At 39.5% G+C, this 20,253-nt stretch overlaps 1 long non-coding RNA gene across 2 annotated transcripts; it reads right to left on the bottom strand.

The window, feature by feature from the left end:
* Window positions 1–352: 352 nt before the first annotated feature.
* On the bottom strand, window positions 353–18,295 carry LOC308589038. Of its 2 annotated transcripts, none has more exons than XR_014009050.1 (5): window positions 18,259–18,295; window positions 12,841–12,879; window positions 12,595–12,692; window positions 10,844–11,025; window positions 353–471 (listed from the first exon to the last, which is right to left on the bottom strand). It is a non-coding gene; the product is annotated as an uncharacterized lncRNA (long non-coding RNA). The 2 variants fall into 2 exon arrangements; XR_014009051.1 differs by having other exon boundaries at window positions 12,595–12,714; window positions 18,259–18,291.
* Window positions 18,296–20,253: the final 1,958 nt, after the last annotated feature.

Here is a 20,253-nt window from a genome sequence, read left to right as displayed (position 1 = left end):
GCTTCTACTAAAGATATACTTTTCCTCCTACGAATTACCCTCATTTTGGTCTATTATCCTAGTTGAATTGTACTTGACTAAAAAGTAGCTGTCAAATTCCCCACCCCAAACACACATGCTGTTCTGAGCAGTTTTGAACCTTCACAAGCAACCTGCTACTTGACTGAGCAAAGATTATATGCCTTTACTTAACAGGACCTTTTTTGGTATATAAAAAAAAGTTCTTAAACCTTCATTTTTCTTTTTCATTATTACCCTGTTTAAACTTCAGAAATATTGTTTTCTTTGCTTAAACAATGAAATCCAGGTTACAACTAAACAAAGAATTTCTGAAACCAAGATACAGTTTTCTTTCCTGTGATCCCCAATATGACCGATATGAAGCTCCAAATATGTGTTCATATTATGTTAGCAAGCAAAGGCCCTTCTTCTTAAACCAGGTAAGTAAGTATCTAACCCTATTGGGGGACACTAATTAGTAAAACCTTGGTACAATGAGATATTAGCTATACGGATAAAGTTTAATATAAAAATGAATTCTTTTTTGTTGTTTTTCAATATTTAAATGAGTTCATAGACAGCAATCCAGTCATGAAGAAAGGATTAATGACAAGTTATTAAGAACAGAGACTTCTAGGCTCACAATACAAACCTATTTCGTCTCAAATAGTCATGACACTATATGTTCAGGATCTCCCTTTTTATCACAGTTTCAGGTGAGGAAACATTTCCTGCTTCTAGTTATGTGCTCTAACTCTGAAATAGAATCATGGGAGGCACACAAATGTCCACTTAATAAAAGGAGAAATGCTAAAGACATAACTTAGTAAGAGAGCACATACAATGTGTATAAAAGGTCATTGTTTCAATCTCAGGGATCTCAAGTGAGGATCTGGTACAAGGCAACTTTCAGTGTTCCTATATGGACCAACAGTCTTCTTCATGACAGGATATCTCTTTCTATTTATAGCAAACACAAATGGTTATTCCTTCTACATCTTTTCTGTAAAAGCAACTGCATGAGCATGTCGCAGACTAGCCTCAGGCTCTTTCCAAAAGATGTGTACCAATAGAGACATTTGAACTGAGAGTAATAGAATATGATGGTTTATGGAAAGGAATGAAGCCTTCATGTGTCAGCTGATGCCACCAATCAAAACCCAAATTGCACTGCTTGAGAAGGCTAGAGAGTATTCATGGTTGCTGACATTGTACGGATATGGAAGGGGAGGAGGACGTGGAAGGCGTACAAGTTTTGCATGAGCAGATGCCAGCTAAGATGTACCATCAGCAGGTGGGCGATGGAGTGTGAGCTACAGCTGTGTTTGCTTTAGCGTTCATTTTATTTTGAATTATTTATAAAAAGCACTAGCAGCAATTTGGAATTTATTCAACGACATGCCCTATCAATGATTAGCTAATTTCTCTCCTGCAGACAAGTTTGATGGGAAGACGTGAGCTAGATAGCAGACAGGTGCTGAGTACCGCTCTGCTAGTTGGTTGTCACTGCTGTAGCATTAATGTAGGATGGAGGGACATGTTACACGGAAACACTGACTGAACTCTCTCTCTCTAATAGCAAACTGCAGAGCATCACAGCACTTAAAGAAGCACCTCAGGCAGCACCACTGGAGGTAATGTTATCAAAGAAATCAAAAGAATTGCTACAGAAACTGTATCTGCCTCGTGAAGTGGGATTTGTTGTATTGTGTAAAACAGCCCTGGTTTGTTCTTAAAGCCTTGACTTCTTTTATATAATATTGAAGTAAGGAATACCACCAACAGAATTTGAAGCTTTGTCTGATAGCTGGGAGTTGTGACATGATCCCTTCTTTTTTCTCCACTTGCAGCATATGGTCTCCTGGTGCTTCATTCACAAGCATTCAGTGACCAACTCATCATTTTTGAATCACTGATGTAGTAGAGAGCCAGTAAGATTTATCTGACAGAGTACAGTACACTGCTTTACATGATAGCCCCAAAATGTAGGTTATTTATTAGGGCTGTGCACAGATTGGGGCTTCAATTTGTACATCCAGAATGGGCCTGATCCAGTCTGGACCAGTCCAGACCTGTTCAACTCTGGACTGTGTACAATGTACTTGCGGCACACACATACATGTGACAAGTACTAATAAAGACAAGAAATAGAAAACTGAACACAGCTGTAAAAAACGTGAGCCCAAATTTGGGGGAGGAGACACAGACAACAATTTTGTTTACGTTTTAGTAAGAATGAAACTGGGATGGACTAGGTAAGGTTTGGAAACCTTACATATTCCAAGAGGCAGAACTAGGAGAGCATTGGGTGGGGTGGTGACATTCTAGGCTGGCTCCGAAGCTCTCATTAAGGAAAGTCCAGCTCCTCCCCTCTAGGCAGTTATGGAGCACCTGCTCTAGTTCACCAGAAGCAGCTTAGTCATGCTGGCCACATGACCCGGAAGCTGTCTGCGGACAAACGCCGGCTCCCTCGGCCTATAGAGCGAGATGAGTGTGCAACCCCAGAGTTGGTCACAACTGGACCTAGTGGTCAGGGGTCCCTTTAACTTTACCTTTACATGTCTACAACAGTATGTGTATCTGACTCTTGCTTATTTGCCTTGCTCAACACATAGGGGGATGCAGGCAGTGGGACCACCAATGCTAGTAGCTGGGCAAACAGGTATGACCCTGCTGTTACTCCACCTGTAAATCATATGTGTGTGGTTTAATCTGTGGAGGGAAATCTGTGTTGGACTTGAATTTGTATGGTCAGGAGATGAAGAAGATTTCCATGGATTTACTGGGCGCTGTTGCATAGATCCCTTTTTCTCCGTCTCAAAGGATCATTATGAGAGTACATGCAAACAAAAGTATAGTAAGCCCACAACTTATGTGCATTTAACTTGTGTGCATTCAGTTTTACGCACTGGGCAATAAAAATTAAATAAAATTTAAACACAGGAGAAAATGAGGTGGGCATCCAGGGGGGAAAGATGATCCCTGGGCTGTAACCTCCATGTAAGTTTTGGGCTTACTGTAGTACATGAAGTGCAGGGAGCTGTTTCCTGTCCTCCACAGGTCACATCTGTGTATTGTTTTGGTTTAGATTGCAAGTTTTTATTACAAGCAAAAAAATTTTTTATAAAGGTAAAACATTTCTAGACATAAGACTACAAATGTAGGCCTTGCTTCCTTGTGCTTTGTTAACAAAGTCCTGCTGACTGGTGTCTGCTACTTCTGACTGACAACATTTCCTCTCCAGTTCTTAAAGAGACAATGAACTATTCCCACAATCTGGTGGGTAAAAAATAATGTGCCCGGCAGAAGGAAAGCAATCCCTTTTGGCAGTAGGTTGTCTCTTTATTTTGTGCCTATTGACAGGTCCCCCCAGCTTTCTCCAAAGAGGGGCCATTTTGACTCAGCCCCATGCAGCTGAACTCATACTGTAAAGAAAGAAGCAGTCTTCAATAAATTGCTACAATGGATTCTGCCTTCTTATGACTTGCTCCATTTATAGTTTTCTGTTTCCTTCTCGTTCTGGTTACCTTCTTGTGATTCACACTTTGTCAGCTACTGCAACCGCCAACAGTGATGCTATATAAGCAGAATGCAACATTGCACTAAATTTAAAGAGACAGACTACTCAGTCACACTTACTTTGGTGAGAATCCTGTCTCTTCGAGATTTGGAAATGGTTGTGAAAGATCAAGGAGCACAAAAGCCCTCCTTTTTATAGATTGAAAGCCCTTTTCTCAATGCATTGTGAAATCTTACGACCAGATTTTCTAGTCTCAGAACATTTATTGGGGAGTTAGTTTCATTGATTTCAAAATAATTTATTTTCCTGAAAGTGTGCTTGGGATCACAGACACGCAATACTAAAATTTGCTGTGTAAACCAAATTACCTCCCCCCCAAAAAAGACAAAGAAATTATGCATAAAAATGATACAATAAATGATATATCAGAAAATAAAAATGTTTAAAGCAATGCAGAGAAATATATATATTTTCTTGTGTGTGTGTTTTACTATGGTGGTCACAAGAATAAGAGCCATGTTGATTCCAAACTACTCCAGTGCATGCATGCACTGAAAAGCATGCATGCCCTTCTACATTTATTACCCCAAATGGGCTTTTAGTGTTCCACCACAGATCATTCTAAAATGCAGGCTATACACACTATCAATTCAGCATAATGACGAGGAGATGGGTTGCAGCTTCAACATCCTAAAGTATACATGGTCATGCACAAACATGTACACATGTATACCAGGGAGCCAAAAAGGGTCCACAAAGTGAGAGAGGATGCTTGGGGCGATTGTTTCAATGACCTGAGCCATTTGGATGTTCCATAGGTCGACCAGGGCTTTGACAAGAGTGCCTGTCATAGCAGCTACAAAATCCCACAGAGCCATCTGGAAACCCACTGGATCCATAAGCGTTTGACGGCTGAGCATCTTAATAGGTCCCCTGCCTGTGCAGAGAATAAAAGGTGCTGAAATGTCAACAGGAAGTGGTCTGACAATGACAAGGGACTGGCATCAATACCCCACTCACTTCCAGATCACCTTCTTCCTGCCCAGCTGAGAAAACAAGGTCCAGAGTTTGGCCTGCCATAAGCACCGGATCGGTGACATGTTGGGATAGACCCACGGTCACCATGAGCCACTCCAGAGCCAGTTGCCTTGGCATGGATGTTGATTGCTTGTATCTCCTTTGTAAATAATAGCAGGCAAGTTTAGACACCAAGAAGAGAGGGGAATTGAGTCTGTATCTTTTTATTATACCTTTGGTGCCAACGCTTTGATTTAGAGGATAATTTCAGGCTGAACATATTGTACTTCTCTAGGGCATTTTGTGTTATGTATGGGTCTCACATCATGGCCTACTAAGGCATTTAGTGATACTCAGGCTCCTCTTTCTGAGCAATATTGAATATAAATATAGAGCAGAGAATGTAGATACTTTGGAATAAAAACAGTGGATAGCAGGAAAATAGCCTCCTGTTCCCCATTCAGGAAGAAACAAAAACACCGAGATTCACAGCAGACAGCAATCAATTATTGGGACACAGTGGGAGCTAAGAAAGAAAACCCTCACTCTGCTCTTTCCGCAATCTTTTCTCATGACCAAGATTGTAACATGAATAGGAAATGGCATGAGTTTAACCTATGCTCATTGCAACCCTTCAGATGCAATCTTGTGTTCTGTTTTCAATGCTGAAATGCATGTAATACTTTAGGGAAGGGCACTTTCAAGTATAGTCCTCTGTGGAGATGCATTCTGATTATTGTTCAGACCATTCCCCCCCCCCCACAGCTGTAGGTATCATTTGGTTATACATTCTCCAAAAGTGCAGACTTCTCTTTGTTCTCCTTTGTAGCAAAGCCCACAAAGCTATTTCAAAAATGTATTCATTGCCCTGCCCTAGATGCACAAGACTAAATCAATTTAGCTTTACCCATATAATGGACAATTATCATTCCAGGATCATATAGCTTTATGACCACTTCTATAGGGGCCCACACAAAATAGTCTGTATCCCCCAAATAAGCACAGCTTTTGCTGTCCTGGGTGTATGTAAACTGTTCATTAATTAATCACTTTTGATAGTTCGCATTTGTTTGCCTTAAATATCCAGCCACCTAAGTGACAAAAGAAAAGGGGTGTAAAGCCCAAAATAACTCAAACAAAATGTAAAGCTTTAGGGTCTAATTTCGTATTGGGAGCTACGGTTGGATTAAATGACATGAATGATTGATTATAGCCTAATATCTATTTGTCTCAGAAGGCTGGTATCTTTTATTCATATAAAAACGAGTGTGCATAATTTATGAAACAATGCAGCTTCCCTTCTGCCCTGTCCCCACCTTTTTTTGGGGGGGGGGGGTTAACATTTTTCTTCAAAGAATCCCAATTTTATCACCAAACTCATTTAATCCCTTGCACTTGATTAGACATAACGCCTACTCAACCCATGTCATACTTCAGTAGCAATTGTGGGGTTTGTTTCCACAAGATGTGGAGATGGCCACCAACTTAAATTGAATTAAAAGGAGATTAGATAAATTTGTGAAGGATAAGGTTCTATCTGAATCACGCTTACTTGTTTTTTAAATTATTTGCCTTAAATCTTTTATCTTATTTTTGTGGTGGTTTGTTGTGTGGAATAATATAGGAGAAAGCTACTGGCCAGGAGTCGGTGACTTTTTATACCTTAAAGAGTTCACAGCCTCACAAACATTGAGAAATAAGAAGCACCCCCATTTTGAAAAGAAATGATGCCCACAAAATCATGAATTGCAAATTGAGTGCTGATACAGTCATAGCTGAGAAATGATGGGTGGAGAAAGGATGTGGCAAGCGATGCCTGAGCTGGTGCTGACTGAGCAGAAAATGATGCAGTTTCCAACTGATTTTCGTTGCTTCCTGCATGCTGGAAACTCTGCTATTAAAATCTGTCTTCTGCCTAGTCAAGTGGAAGTTAAGAAACATTGAACCTTGAGCATGCTACTGCAAACATACTAATATGTTTCAGCATACACTTTGTATCCCCCCCCCCCCCCGTTTTGGCACTGTAGCCTGAAGGAAGCAGACTCAACCAAGCCATAGTTACAAGCAGGAATGGACAAAGCTGTCCATTTCAGATTGTTATGCGCCCAGTCTTAAATTCAGTTCTCCACATTATTTGCGAATCCTCCTGAAAATTAATCAGCATTTTAGAGTGAATTTCTCCTACTATAACATATTTGTATGGAGCTTTGACTAATATACCCATTTTTGGGTATACTGCTTTTAATACAGTGGTACCTCGGGTTACATACGCTTCAGGTTACATACGCTTCAGGTTACATACGCTTCAGGTTACAGACTCCGCTAACCCAAAAATATTTCTTCAGGTTAAGAACTTTGCTTCAGGATGAGAACAGAAATCGTGCTCTGGCAGGGCAGCAGCAGCAGGAGGAGGCGGCTCCATTAGCTAAAGTGGTGCTTCAGGTTAAGAACAGTTTCAGGTTAAGTAGGGACCTCTGGAACAAATTAAGTACTTAACCCGAGGTACCACTGTATATATAATACATACTAATGTTATTTTCACTTATATAATCATTTTAATACATCCCTTTCCTTAATATATACATTTTTGTACACACGGGGCTTCTTTAAATTCTTCTTGAATACTTATTGTCAGTAGTGCGTAGCATCCACAGGGGTTCTCTTGTTTTATGTAAAGGATCTGGACAGATGACTAACCTGTGACTCTCTCAATATTGTTGGACGTCAACTCCCATAGCCATAGCCACCATGGCCAATAGACAGAGCTGATGGGAAGTGAAGTCCAACAATGTTTGAAGGGACACAGGTTTCCCATCCCTGCTCTAAATCCTTTGGTACAGGAACCAGAATTTTCTTTTATGTTTGCAATGACTAGAAGGCTGAAGAGTTTGATGAGGAATGGGACTTGAAAGCTTAATCTGTAACAATCATGACCTCAACCTTTCCACTTTATCGTGTGCTATTTAGGAAACTTGTGTGTCATTCAATTTGTTTATTTGATGCTAAAGAAAATCTCTCTTATCAAAATGGGTTGGAGGCAACCTCACAATCTTATTATAAATAGAAAGAAATACAAGGATGAAAGAACATAATGTCAGAAATGATTAAAATCTAGTATGTACCACCAACACAAGTACTAATTTTATTACAAAGCTGAAATGTTCATATATTTAATAAATGGAAGTTTCAGTAAGAATTTTCACTGAATTGAGAACAAATATAAACGACGATTCCGTGTGCTGTTCTGGTACACCAGAAGCAGCTTAGTCATGCTGGCCACATGACCCAGAAGCTGTCTGCAGACAAACACCAGCTCTCTTGGCCAGTAAAGCGAGATGAGCGCCGCAACCCCAGAGTTGTCCGCGACTGGACTTAACAGTCAGGGTTCCCTTTACCTTTTATGATGCATCAATGAAAAATATTATCTCCAGATAAGATTTTATAGTCAATGATAGACATAGCATAGACCCAATACTATACTCTCATAATTCCTTATTGAGAACTATTTAGCAGTGCTAATCCAGGTTGCAAATTACCACAGGTTGAATAACAGACCATGTATGTACAGTGGTACCTTGTTTTGAGTCTGGGATCCGTTCCGGAGCCCCGGACGCTCGAGGAAAAGGATGCTCAACAAAGCACCGCTCTGTGCATGCATGTGGAGCAGTTTGCGCTTCTGTGCATGCGTGAGTGGCCAACCCAGAAGCCACCCGTTCCGGTACTTCTGGGTTGGCCATGGATGTCAGCTGAAATGGATGCTGGACGGGGTGGACATATACGGAGGTACCACTGTATGGCTATTTATTCTGTCTATGCTTAGCCTCTTCTCCACTGTAGAACATGTCTATAAAAAAATCTTTCCAAACTATAACATTGAGAAGTTATAACTATTAACTATTTTTTTCCAGTAATGGCTTCATTTTAACACATAGTTAATATTTTCTAAGCTAGTTACAGCACATTTGACTAATGCAGTTCTCAGCCATCATAAAAGCATAAGGAAAGCTTGTTGACAATGTCCCATCTAGTCCAGTATCCTGTTCTCAAATGTCCAACCAGAGGAGCATTAGCCAGGTGATTTAAAGGATTATCTCTTTAAATGTCAACAAATTTAGATCCTTGATTGGATTATGACCACTGTCATATTTATACTGTGATTATATTAATACATCAGTTTTGGCTCATACTTCATACATTAAATGACATTAATTTGTTAGTGTCACAAATCCTGGTAGTTTTAATGGAATAGAGTTTGTATTTTAGGTAATTTCTCCCAAATTCTTGATGAGGATAAAACATCTGTCTCATGTGCAACTTTAGTCAGTCTGTATTTATATTATATCCTCCACAAAGCTCAATACCATTTTCCAAGAAATACAGAGTTATTTAGTTTGTGTTTATATTATGCCATGTAAATTCCAAAGCAGTCCCGCTAAGCAATTTGGGAGTACAAGACACTACAAGAAACTGGAATTTCTGGTTGCAAAAATCCTCTGGCTGCTGCTGAGACATGAGAAGCCTAGAGAACTGGCCTTAGCCACATATATGCAGTTTATTAAACTCTGATTTCACTGCTCATTTCAGCTTCATGACAAATCATGTTATTGTAAAAAGTCTAAGCTGTAACTACAACAAGAAAACTACCTCTACCTGAAATATATTATAAAGTGACAAACAATTCAAACCCCAAAGGGCTGGTTCCAAAGGAACCTGCCAATATTAAAACATTTTTTCCTCTCCCACCAAGGACTACATGCATAACCTGAATCCACATACACACACACCACCAATATTTCATAACTTGCAACTCTCAGTTCAAACAGAAATGATCTCATAAAAGTCCCACATTTCACTCTTCTAATAACACGATATGTCAAAGAATAAGATCTCATTACCTTAACCATTGATTTGTCTCAGGTGTTGGCAAAAGAGAGAGAATATTTTAGGAGTTTCAGCAAGGAAGATAGAAAACAGAGTCTGCCTGAATTTTCAAAGTATTGATCAGTTCAAAAACTCATGTGCAACAGCCCCATAATCAGAGGCATTGAACACAGACTCCCACTGGGTGATGGAAATGGTTTCTTCGACTTCACATTTTTCCTGCAGATAAATCTATCTTAGGTTTGTTTACACCTACACGAGATGCAGAAATAAGAACTGAAAAGATCAAACTTTTCCTAGTGGATGTTTTACAGGTAGCACCCCAAATGCCATCATAACTTACTTGCTTAATGCACAAGGAGAAGATGTGGGCTGTTGAATACTACTGTACATAATAATAGCTGCCAAATTTTAACTTTTTAATCATAAGCATTACGTCCTCAAGGGTGATACCCTTCCAAATAACAGGTTTTCAAATAGTAATCTTTCTTGGTCAGACTTCATAGCCCTAACAAATACATGCACAAAATGAAGAAGAGGAGGAGGAGGAGGAGGAGGAGGAGGAGGAGGAGGAGGAGTTTGGATTTGATATCCCACTTTATCACCACCCTAAGGAGTCTCAAAGCGGCTAACATTCTTCTTTCCCTTCCTCCCCCACAACAAACACTCTGTGAGGTGAGCGGGGCTGAGAGACTTCAGAGAAGTGTGACTAGCCCAAGGTCACCCAGCAGCTGCATGTGGAGGAGCGGAGACGCGAACCCGGTTCCCCAGATTACGAGTCTACAGCTCTTAACCACTACACCACACTGGAGAATGGTCTTTCTGATTATTGTCCATTTACTGTAAAATGCAACTTGTAAAGACTACTACTGAACATGTTGATACTGAATGAACAGTGCCATTGGATGGTATCAACTAAATAAGCTTAAGAGCAGGAACCACCTTGTATGATATTTTGTAAGTGAACCGCCCTGGGATCTCTGGATGAAGAGCAGCATACAAATTTAATAGATAATAATAATAATAATGCCTCTTGCATTCAGTGCACATCATATATACTAACAGAGTACGTACTCCATGCTTTGAATGTGACTTATTAAACTGAAAAAGCAGTTTATTTAAATCATTTATACCTCATCCTTTCTCTGCAGAGCTCAAGGCAGCTAATGACAAAGATAAAATAATAAACTGACAATTTAAAACAACATTTGCAATATACCAATAACATATTAAAATAGCAGCAGAATGTAACAAATTACTACAATAAATTTGTATAAAAAGCAGAGATAGTTAAAAACCAGATTCAGTAATGCAATAATGCACATTCCAAATGCTATTCTTGACGACTGACAGCTAAATATGTGAACTGGTTCAATGGGAAAGCATTGCATTTGAGGTGGCATATGGTGATCAGAAAAGTATTACCTGCAGCATTATATCTATGATGACTCATTCTCCCATGTGATGTTGCAGATCAAGTAATGAACATTCATGTGTGAAACAACCCTTAAGACAGGCTTGGGGAATCTGTGCCCTCCCCATTTGTTGTTGGGTTCCAGATTCCTTCAGCTCCAGTCAACATAACTCGTAGTCAGGGATGATGGGAGCTGTAGTCCAACAACATCAAATCACCAAACTAAAGAAGTTGTTCTTTGCAGAAAAGCACAATGAGAAGAGAAAATAGTTTGCATAGTTCTTAGCAACCATTTGCTGTCGACTGAGAACATGCCAATAGAGAGTCATTTAGACAAAGCTTTTCTGCTGCTCTTCCAGCTTTCCAGCTTGGTTACCCATATTCCACTCCTTAATTTATTTTTGTGTTGTACTACAAAAATGTGCCAAAGGCCTCACATTTCTCATTTGCAGGAAGCTTTCCAAGGCCAAGATACTCTTTGCTTCTAGCAAACATTGCCATTCCAAGCACTTCCTAATTGAACTGTCACAGCTCATGCTGTTCCCATTATTTTATTTCAGACCCCCAAAAAGCAGAGGCAAGTTCCCCTTGTGAACTATGAGAAGGCCTTCTGCACAGGAAGAATGAAATGCTAATGATGACTCAGAAGGTATTCACTAATAATGAATGGCGACAACCTTGTGGCAAGATAGATAGAGTGGAGAGATGCACGTTGAGCTGAAAGAAGCATTCCAGTGAGTCTACTAGAGACTAAATAATCCTTATGGTGTTCTTTCCAGACCTCTTTGATAGGCAAGGAATTAATCGTGGTAAGACAGAACAAGGGCTTTAAGGGCTATCTGCATCACAGCACACACTTAATTTGCAGCATGTGGTTAAGGGTACTGGTGCTGTTTTTCATGAGCTTGAGAAGCCAGAGAGGCAGTTGGCAACTAAGGCCCCTCGGCTCAAGAGGGCCTCCTGGTTCAGAGAACCAGCCTCCCAAGTTCGTGTCAGAACTACGTCATTTAGAGGATGATGGCCCATGACAGTGAGGAGCCATGAGCTCTAAGGCAAAGCTATGCAGCTCACAAAAGGTGGGTGAGATTGCTTGAATGGGTGGATAGGGATGTTGGGAATTGGACGCAAGCTAGCCAGGGTGGTTAGTTGGTTAAACCTGAGAGGTGACTCCTTAGAGGCATCCACCTCACAGCTGTGATAAAGAAAGGTTTATATTGCCTTTTCGAGCCTTGACCCTATTGTGTCTTAACCACCTGGCCAATCAGGGCTCAAGGAGCAGGACTGTACTTCTGTGCTTCAAAGGTATTCTGCTGTGCTTTGGTCCCACTCAACAACCCGGTCACAGCATTTGGTACCAGCTTCAGCTTCTGGATCAATCCCAAGAGAACCCCCATATTGAGTGTGTTACAGTAGTGCAGCAGTGAAATGATAAAAATGCCTACATGAGAGGAGAAATATGGCTTTTATGAGCACCCTGTTTCACCGCAGGGACCAGGTATCTTGTTAGTATGTATGTTTCCTTGGGTGTAGGGAAGAGTTGGTAACAGCCTGATGTTGGAACATTTCCTTTTCTGCCAAATATTCCTCTTGGCTATATCTAATAGAAGCTATTAGATTTGCCTCTCTTACAAATGTTCTCAATGCAGCTCTAGCTTCCAGCCAAGCAAGCTGCCTGGCAGTGTGGCATCTTAAAGCTGTCACTTTACCACTGACTTCCCATGCAATAATTTCAAATGACTGGAGAACACCAACCAAAACATACCTGGGGGAGAGCAGTTGGACTCTAGTTCAAGTGAGCAAAGGTCAGACCTCAGCTGTAGGCAGAAATGAAGTATCTCTCTTAGGTTTCAAAATTTGTCTCTGTAATATTCAATTTTAAAGGCTGTCAAACAGAAGATCAGTCATTTCACACTGTAACAAGAATAGACATCCAAAAGCGTTCCTGAACATTGCTTTATCTTTGAAGCTGAGGATTTTAAAATCATCTTTAAAAATGAGAGCTACTCACCCCTTTTCCAGCTATTTCCACATACACTCCAAGCTGAATCTTAAAGAAAGAACATAACAGAAGAATGAGCGTAATGTAAGAGAAGTCAGATATTGGATATTGTGGTCCCCACTGGGTCGTCTTGGGCTATGTGATCCTCAACTCTCAGCCTAACCTACCTCACAAGGTAGTTGTGAGGATGATTTTAGGAGGGTGAGGACCATTTATGCCACATGGGACATAAATGTAATAAATAAATACATCCTTTGCTGAATTAGACCAACAATACATCTTTTTATTAATGTTAAGGAACCAGAAATCACATAAGATATTTTTTTTCCTATTTTGCATTTCGCCCCTTGAAGTGAGTTTTTCTTTCTGCTGAATATACAAACAATTCTCACATGTTATATGCACTACCACACACATTATTAAAGGTCTTGTTGTATGCTACACAAACTAACCAGCACATGAACAGATACATACAACAATGCATATAACTCTAAAAATGCTTATATATGAAATTATGAAATTATGCTGCGGATGTACAGCACCACAGGTTCGAAACCAGATTTTGGAACATAGGTGAACTCCAGGTTTGTTCTGAATGTTCTCTTCATCAGTCTCATGGGCTAACTCTACACATTCTAGGGCTAGGGGTAGAGAACTGCTTTCAGCCCAAGGATCACATTCCTTCTGGGCAACCTTTTGGGAGCTGCATAGCAGTGGTGAGCAGGAGGAGGTGCAGGGGCAAAAGTGGGTGGAGCAACAAATTTAATTTTAGCTGTGTACAGTGCGCTAGTTTCTACGCACAGAGACAACTCTCTTGATCCTCCATTGAAGCAAGCATGAGTCATTATCAGAGTTCAAGGACCCATTCCTGCCTAGCAAAAACACTCAGGGGGAATGTAAAGCAAGGCCACTGAGAAATGTACCCTGGAGAAAGAGGATATGGCCTCACAAAAGTTTCAAGGGCCAGATAGAGCAAGGGCCATAATGTGACCATGGGCCTGTGGTTCTCCACTCTTGTTCTAGGGTCTTGAGACAGAAAAAAGCTAGGCAGATCTTTAAGGAAACTTAATGGTGGATTAATTTTTCTGTCTTGTTGATACCAAGTCATCAACTTTGAAAGACGGGACATTGTTCTGAGAGACGCAAGAGACTAAACCCTTCCATTAATAGGCCATACCATCAAACCAAATCAAAGGAACACTCTATTTAGTGAACTATCCTAAATTAATCATGCTAATATAATAACTGTTTCTTTTTGGCAAAACTGTTCTTTGCTTTACAAGGATCCTGTAAGGCCACAGGGAACTAGTGATAGAGTATATATAATATTATATTATTTCGCTGAACATTTTTCATTCATTTTTGACTCTAAAAGGCCAGTTAACTCAAGGGCTGTACAGCAGGGCTATTTGCATCCTAATTAGAACAGCCTGCTCTGGCCTCATATTTCATTTGTTCTAAGCAGCACCAGGCTTTTCCAGTAGGTAAATGGCAGCCTAGGGTTGTACCAGCATCTTTTTTTCTTTTTCTTTTTTACTTTACATTTGCCTTGAACATTTATCCCTAAAGAAGAAGGTATAATTCAAAAGCTTACATTCAGTGGTCAGCATCTGAAGTGCTGTGCAGGGATTATGCAAGACGGCCAAGTGTTCCCAAAAGTGAAGGGACCTTTGGGAGCAACCTTAGATGTGGCATAAGGAGGTATGCCTGAAAGGAAACTGAGGAAGGCCTCCGTGCATGCTCAGAAGATCATGGCATGCACATGTTTGGCTCCTGACTAATAAGGTTAGCCTCTCAGTCCTTCTTTGCAAATTAATTACTCCCATATTTTATTATTAGAGAGGAAAATGTTTTATTGACCCATGTGGCGAAGAGATGAGGGGATCACTCAAACCAGCAAGCTGCAATGCTTCTGTGGGTGGAATGTTTGCAATAGTGTGAACCCTACAACTTAAAACTTTTTCAAACTACAAAAAGAATAGTTTTTTTCCATAATTGAACTACAGTGGTACCTGGGGTTAAGTACTTAATTCGTTCCGGAGGTCTGTTCTTAACCTGAAACTGTTCTTAACCTGAAGCACCACTTTAGCTAATGGGGCCTCCCGCTGCTGCCGTGCCACCAGAGCATGATTTCTGTTCTCATCCTGAAGCAAAGTTCTTAACCTGAAGCACTATTTCTGGGTTAGCAGAGTCTGTAACCTGAAACGTATGTAACCTGAAGCGTATGTAACCTGAGGTACCACTGTATTTTATCTTCCTGACTCTTTTGTTTTCCTGCTGTTTTTGGAGGTGGCAGCCATTTTGTGAAAAGTCATATTCCTGGTGATAGCCATTTCTAACTGATGCACTCAGCATCTTCTGAAAATTCAAAATGTGTCCCCAGACCCACAAAAGGTGGTGACCACTGTCTTGGACCATCACCTACACTAGGGAATGGGATTCTGTGGCCCTCCAGATGTTGCTGGACTTAACTCTACCCCAGATACCAGGGCTGCAGGTTCGCCATACCTGTCTTACATCATTCCTGAGGGTCTCTCAATGCACAGAAGCATTTTTTCCAGAGCTGTGTGGAAGAAATGGGGCGGTGGGAAAGACCTGTTCCATGAATGTGGACTCTTGCTTCTTTCAAAAAATGGAAGTTAGGATCCATATAATATACCGTAATGTGAGAAATACAGCAGTAAAGGAAAGTAAAAAATATTTCTCCTATTAAGAAACAGAGGTATAGCCATATTTTAAAGAAATGAGGTTATTCGCACTTGATATTTTAAGTGCCAGAATGGCTCCCAGATGACGGCAGGGTTGTGAATGAAGGAAGATTATATTTATAAGATAAAGATTATCTAATTTGGCTGTCCCCTTGATTAATATCAGCTTCAGAGCTATTGAGCAAGAACAGCATTCTCCTGAGCTGCACATGTGGTACCTAAATGACCAAAAGTAAATGTGTGAAGCAAGTTTGGAGATTCTTCTTTGGGCAAAATGTCCAAGGAATTCTGAGGGAAGCTAAATGAGTTTCACGAAGGATTTTTTTCCTGGCAATTCCACACATCATTTCATAGCCTCCCTTCTGGATGTTTATTCTGTACATGGAAGGTGGGGCAAGATCATGCTACCACCTGATTTCCCCCCCTCACAGCATCCCTCTCTGCCTACCTCTCAGGATCTTCCAACTTTTGTTGACATTATATTTCATTATTTCTTTGATTTTATCATTCTGTTCTGAGATACTTGAGACTGGACACTGGTCATTCTGAACTTTAAAAATAGGAACTCTTTAGATACTGTAGGCCCAATGTTGTTGTTGTTGATAATAATAATAATAATAATAATAATAATAATAATAATAATAATAATTTATTTATACCCCCAGCCACTCTTGGCGGCTCCCAACAGAATTAATTATAATAATAAAATAGCGATAAAACATCAGACATTAAAAACATCCCTAAACATGTGCAACACCATAATAAACCTGGGCTAGGAACCCAAGAACCATAGAATTAGCTCCATCCTCCCAAAGGAGCCATCATATTGTGGCAGTACACCAATGCAATGGTCATTGTACTGTGCCCTAAACATTCATCTGCCATTGCATTACATATTCAGATTCTATGGAAAATTTAAAATGGTGAGATTGTGAACAGAGCAAGCTAAAATAATGATACATCTTGCTATTTGAGAGAGAAAAATGTGGGATGACATGTAATTCCAAAATCTATTTCCAAGGACTCATACACGGGAGCTAGTCATTAACCATCTGAAACAACAAGTTGAAGACTAAAAAAGTAATTCAAAACTGAAGATTGATTTAAGGAATTAGGCAGGTTCCAGCTACGACTAATTAATTATTGAAGTTAAAGTATTGTCCCTCCACAGTAGGTACTTTTTCATAATTACAGCTCAGAGTAACATTTATCTTAATTAGGATCTCTCATCTCATAAAGAGTTGCTGCACAGCATCTTTTATTCTGATCTATTATAGATTTTGTTTGGAAGATGCAGACGGGTGCGTCATTTCATTGGGACACAATTGTAAATTCCGTATCTAGATCACCAGCTCTGTGGCATCCTTGAACAAACTGTCTGCATTTGTTTTAAAAATAGCTTTCAGTTAATTTGTTTCTTTTCAGAAAGGTATTTTCGATTCAATCTATTTGGGATAGATAATTTTGAATCAGGGTAGCTGTTTTCTTTTTGTATTCTTGTTACATTTGCTTTGTCCTCGGCTTCAAGCCACATCCAGAGTTTCCCAACTGAGAAAAGGAAAAGATCAGCACCCTTGATTTGAACCTCTGTGCTTTGCCTTTAAACACCCCAGTAGCTTGGCAGGAAACTATTCCTAACCAAGGCAACAAGCAGAAAGATCACTCTTTGCTTGCACTCAGGGGGAAAGAACACAGCACTTGCACTCAAATGCTTGACTGTTGTCAAGTTATCCATTTATATACACTCCATGCTACACTTTCCAGAAGTCTCTGTTAAGGGATATAGGAAGCAAAGGGAATCAGAAAGTAGGAGCTAGGCAAAGGGTTAAGAAAAACATAGAGATTAGAAATGCTGTTAGAGGAATTCAGAAGCTAAAACAATTAACCATCTACAAGAGATTTCGTTGCTAGACAAACTTCAAAGGGATACAACCATCTGGAAATGAAGGTGGGATCTTGGAACACTGTTAATACTGTGACTCATTTACAAAATTCAAACTGGACAAGGTAAATAATGCTCTTCAAAGTACAACATGACCGCAACACAGCTACAGTGAGTGCTCCCAGCTGGGAGCTTAATTTGCAAATGGGTTGTTGAGATATTGTAAGCAGGTAACTGGCAAAATATATATTAGATTTCCTCAAAAAATGGTATTTCCCAGATTAAGTGAGGAAAACTATGGGCTGGTGTCTTGGTGCCGACAATGTTGTATGAACACTACAAAAACTTGAATGTGTGAGGAGCACCAGTCCTGAAACGAACAACTGACTGGAAGCTCCAGTATAATAGATTACCCCACTCCTGCTATTTGCCAAAAGGAAGTGGCACCTTTGCACCAGCTACAGCTACATTTCATACCACATAGAAATGCTGTGATGGGAAGGCTTATCTGGACATAGAAAACACACCCCTGATAAATCTATAGATGCATATGATAGTGCACTTAAGGAACTAGCTAAATCGTGTGTGTATGGAGCATTAGAAGCAGATATCTTTATGTATCAAGTAGTGGGGAAATGTGTTCACAAAATATTACAGGATGACTTGACACTGGCTGTAAGAAAGGGCTCAAGAAGAAAGTGCCTAATGGTTTCCAAGACTGGTGACTCTGCCAATATTTCCATTAACCATGTCAATCAACAAGCCAAGGCTAAAATAGATGTGAAAGTCACCAGGGATGCAGTGTGCTGTATACAAATTAGACAAACTGTATGTTACCTGTGTTGCTTGCATGCAGACCCAAACATTTACATGATCACCAATTCAGTTAAAATTCTTCCTTGGAACAAGCAAGGCATCAACATTCTGGGATCTACACATCAAACAGATGTGCTTACAGTGAATGATTATTACTCTTCTTACCCAGAAGCAATGGAACTGCTAAAGAAATAGTTCTTCAGATACTATCAGCAGTATACTGCAGATTTTGTTTTGCCAGTTTTGGATGTCCTCTTGATGTTGGCACTGACAATGCTAAACAGTTTGTTGCCTGTCTCACTGAACAGCTTTTCAAGTCTTGTGGTAGTAAACATATCTGTGCTTCCCCATATTATCCAAAAGTAGTGGGGAGATCAAATATTTTCATTGCTGTTTGAAGAAAACTCTGCAAGCAGCACACTGTGAAGAGAGGAACTAGGAAAAAAAAAAAGAATTATCAAAGATCTTAATGGCATATCGATCTACCCTGCCCAGGGCTTCAAAGAAGATACATGTTAGATTGCTTTTGTCATATGGTATCCGCACTAACCTTCCTGGGCCTTGTGATCAAACGGACCTAGATGAGCTTTTCGTTACAGACAATCACCAGCAGTACTTGAACAAGATGAAGCAATAGCGTTGATGCCAAGCAGAGGGCTAAGGAGCTGGGAATGTATTCTACATTGCTAACAATAATGTAGGCAATAAACTTCAATCAACATAGACATGCTATGCAATTCTTAGGAGCAGATTGTACACTTCATAGGAGCACATTAACACTGATAATGGGTGAGTTATATAAGTAGGAATATCACATTTCCGTGAAAGCTTCCATCTTGGTTTGAGCACAATGATGCAGCAGTCTCTCAAGAAAGAGAATTTTACAAAAAAGAAAGAAAGATACTTATATATTAGTTGTCAATTTGAGAGATGGAGAGGTGAGCTTGCCTACCTCTCAGAATTTGTTATGTCATGATGTACTTGCATAATATGTGACTCTTGTTAGTACGCAGACTGTTCTCCTGTGAGACATTACTGTGTTACAGAAGGTTTCTTGATTGTAAAAGACACTCTTGTTACCTGTTATTCTATTTCAAAGTTTCAATTAAAAAAAAGAAGTTCAATTAAAAAAAAGAAGTTTAATTAAAAAATTAAAGAAGTTGAAACAACTCTTTGTCTAAAGAGATTTCATTGTGATTAGACAAACTTCAAGGAGACATAACAAAGGCTTGCCAGGCTCTTCCAAACCCTTCTGTGCTGGTTCTTGTTTGCTTGTGTGGGCAAGAACATGCTAATGGTGCAATCAAATACCATGCACAACAAAACAGAATCTTCATTTTATCCATTTTTCAGAAACAGCCTAGAAATGAAGATGTATTTCTTGAGCTTTTAGTAAAATAGGTCTGGGGGGTTCTTTCAACAATGGAAGTCTTGCAAAAGCTCTGAGGCCCTTTGCTTCTGAAGTCCTAAATTCAGACTGCTTTAAATGGTTCTATTAAATGACATCCCATCTTATTGCTGATATGTTTAATGTTCTATTGTCCTCTTATATAGGGAGAGTGACACTGGGTATGGCCTGAATATATAATTTACACATCTTAAAAGCATTTTTCCACTTTTCCACATCAATCTGCATTTTTTTAAAAAAAAATCCTCAAGAAAATTCACCAGCATCTTAATATGAATTTCTCCTAGTGCACCTTTTTTGTATGCAGTTTTGCCTAATACACACATTTTTGCAGTGAATTTCCTGAGAAAATATGCAGTTTCTCCGAATGTATGTTTTTGTAAATACTGTTTGGTCAGAGAGCTGTGTTACAAAATTCATAGAAGTGAAAATTTCAAATGATAATTGTCTTTCAGTTTATATATTGGTTTTTTATATTATTATTATTATTATTATTATTATTATTATTATTATTATTACTACTACTACTACTACTACTACTATTATTATTATTATTATTATTATTATTATTAATCCCCCAGCCACTCTGGGCGGCTTACAGCATATAT

Source organism: Podarcis bocagei (genome assembly GCF_964188305.1).
Source record: "Podarcis bocagei genome assembly, chromosome: 6".
NCBI lineage: Eukaryota > Metazoa > Chordata > Lepidosauria > Squamata > Lacertidae > Podarcis > Podarcis bocagei.
The sequence above is the reverse complement of the archived record's forward strand: the minus strand, read 5'-3'. Positions and strand labels throughout refer to the sequence as shown.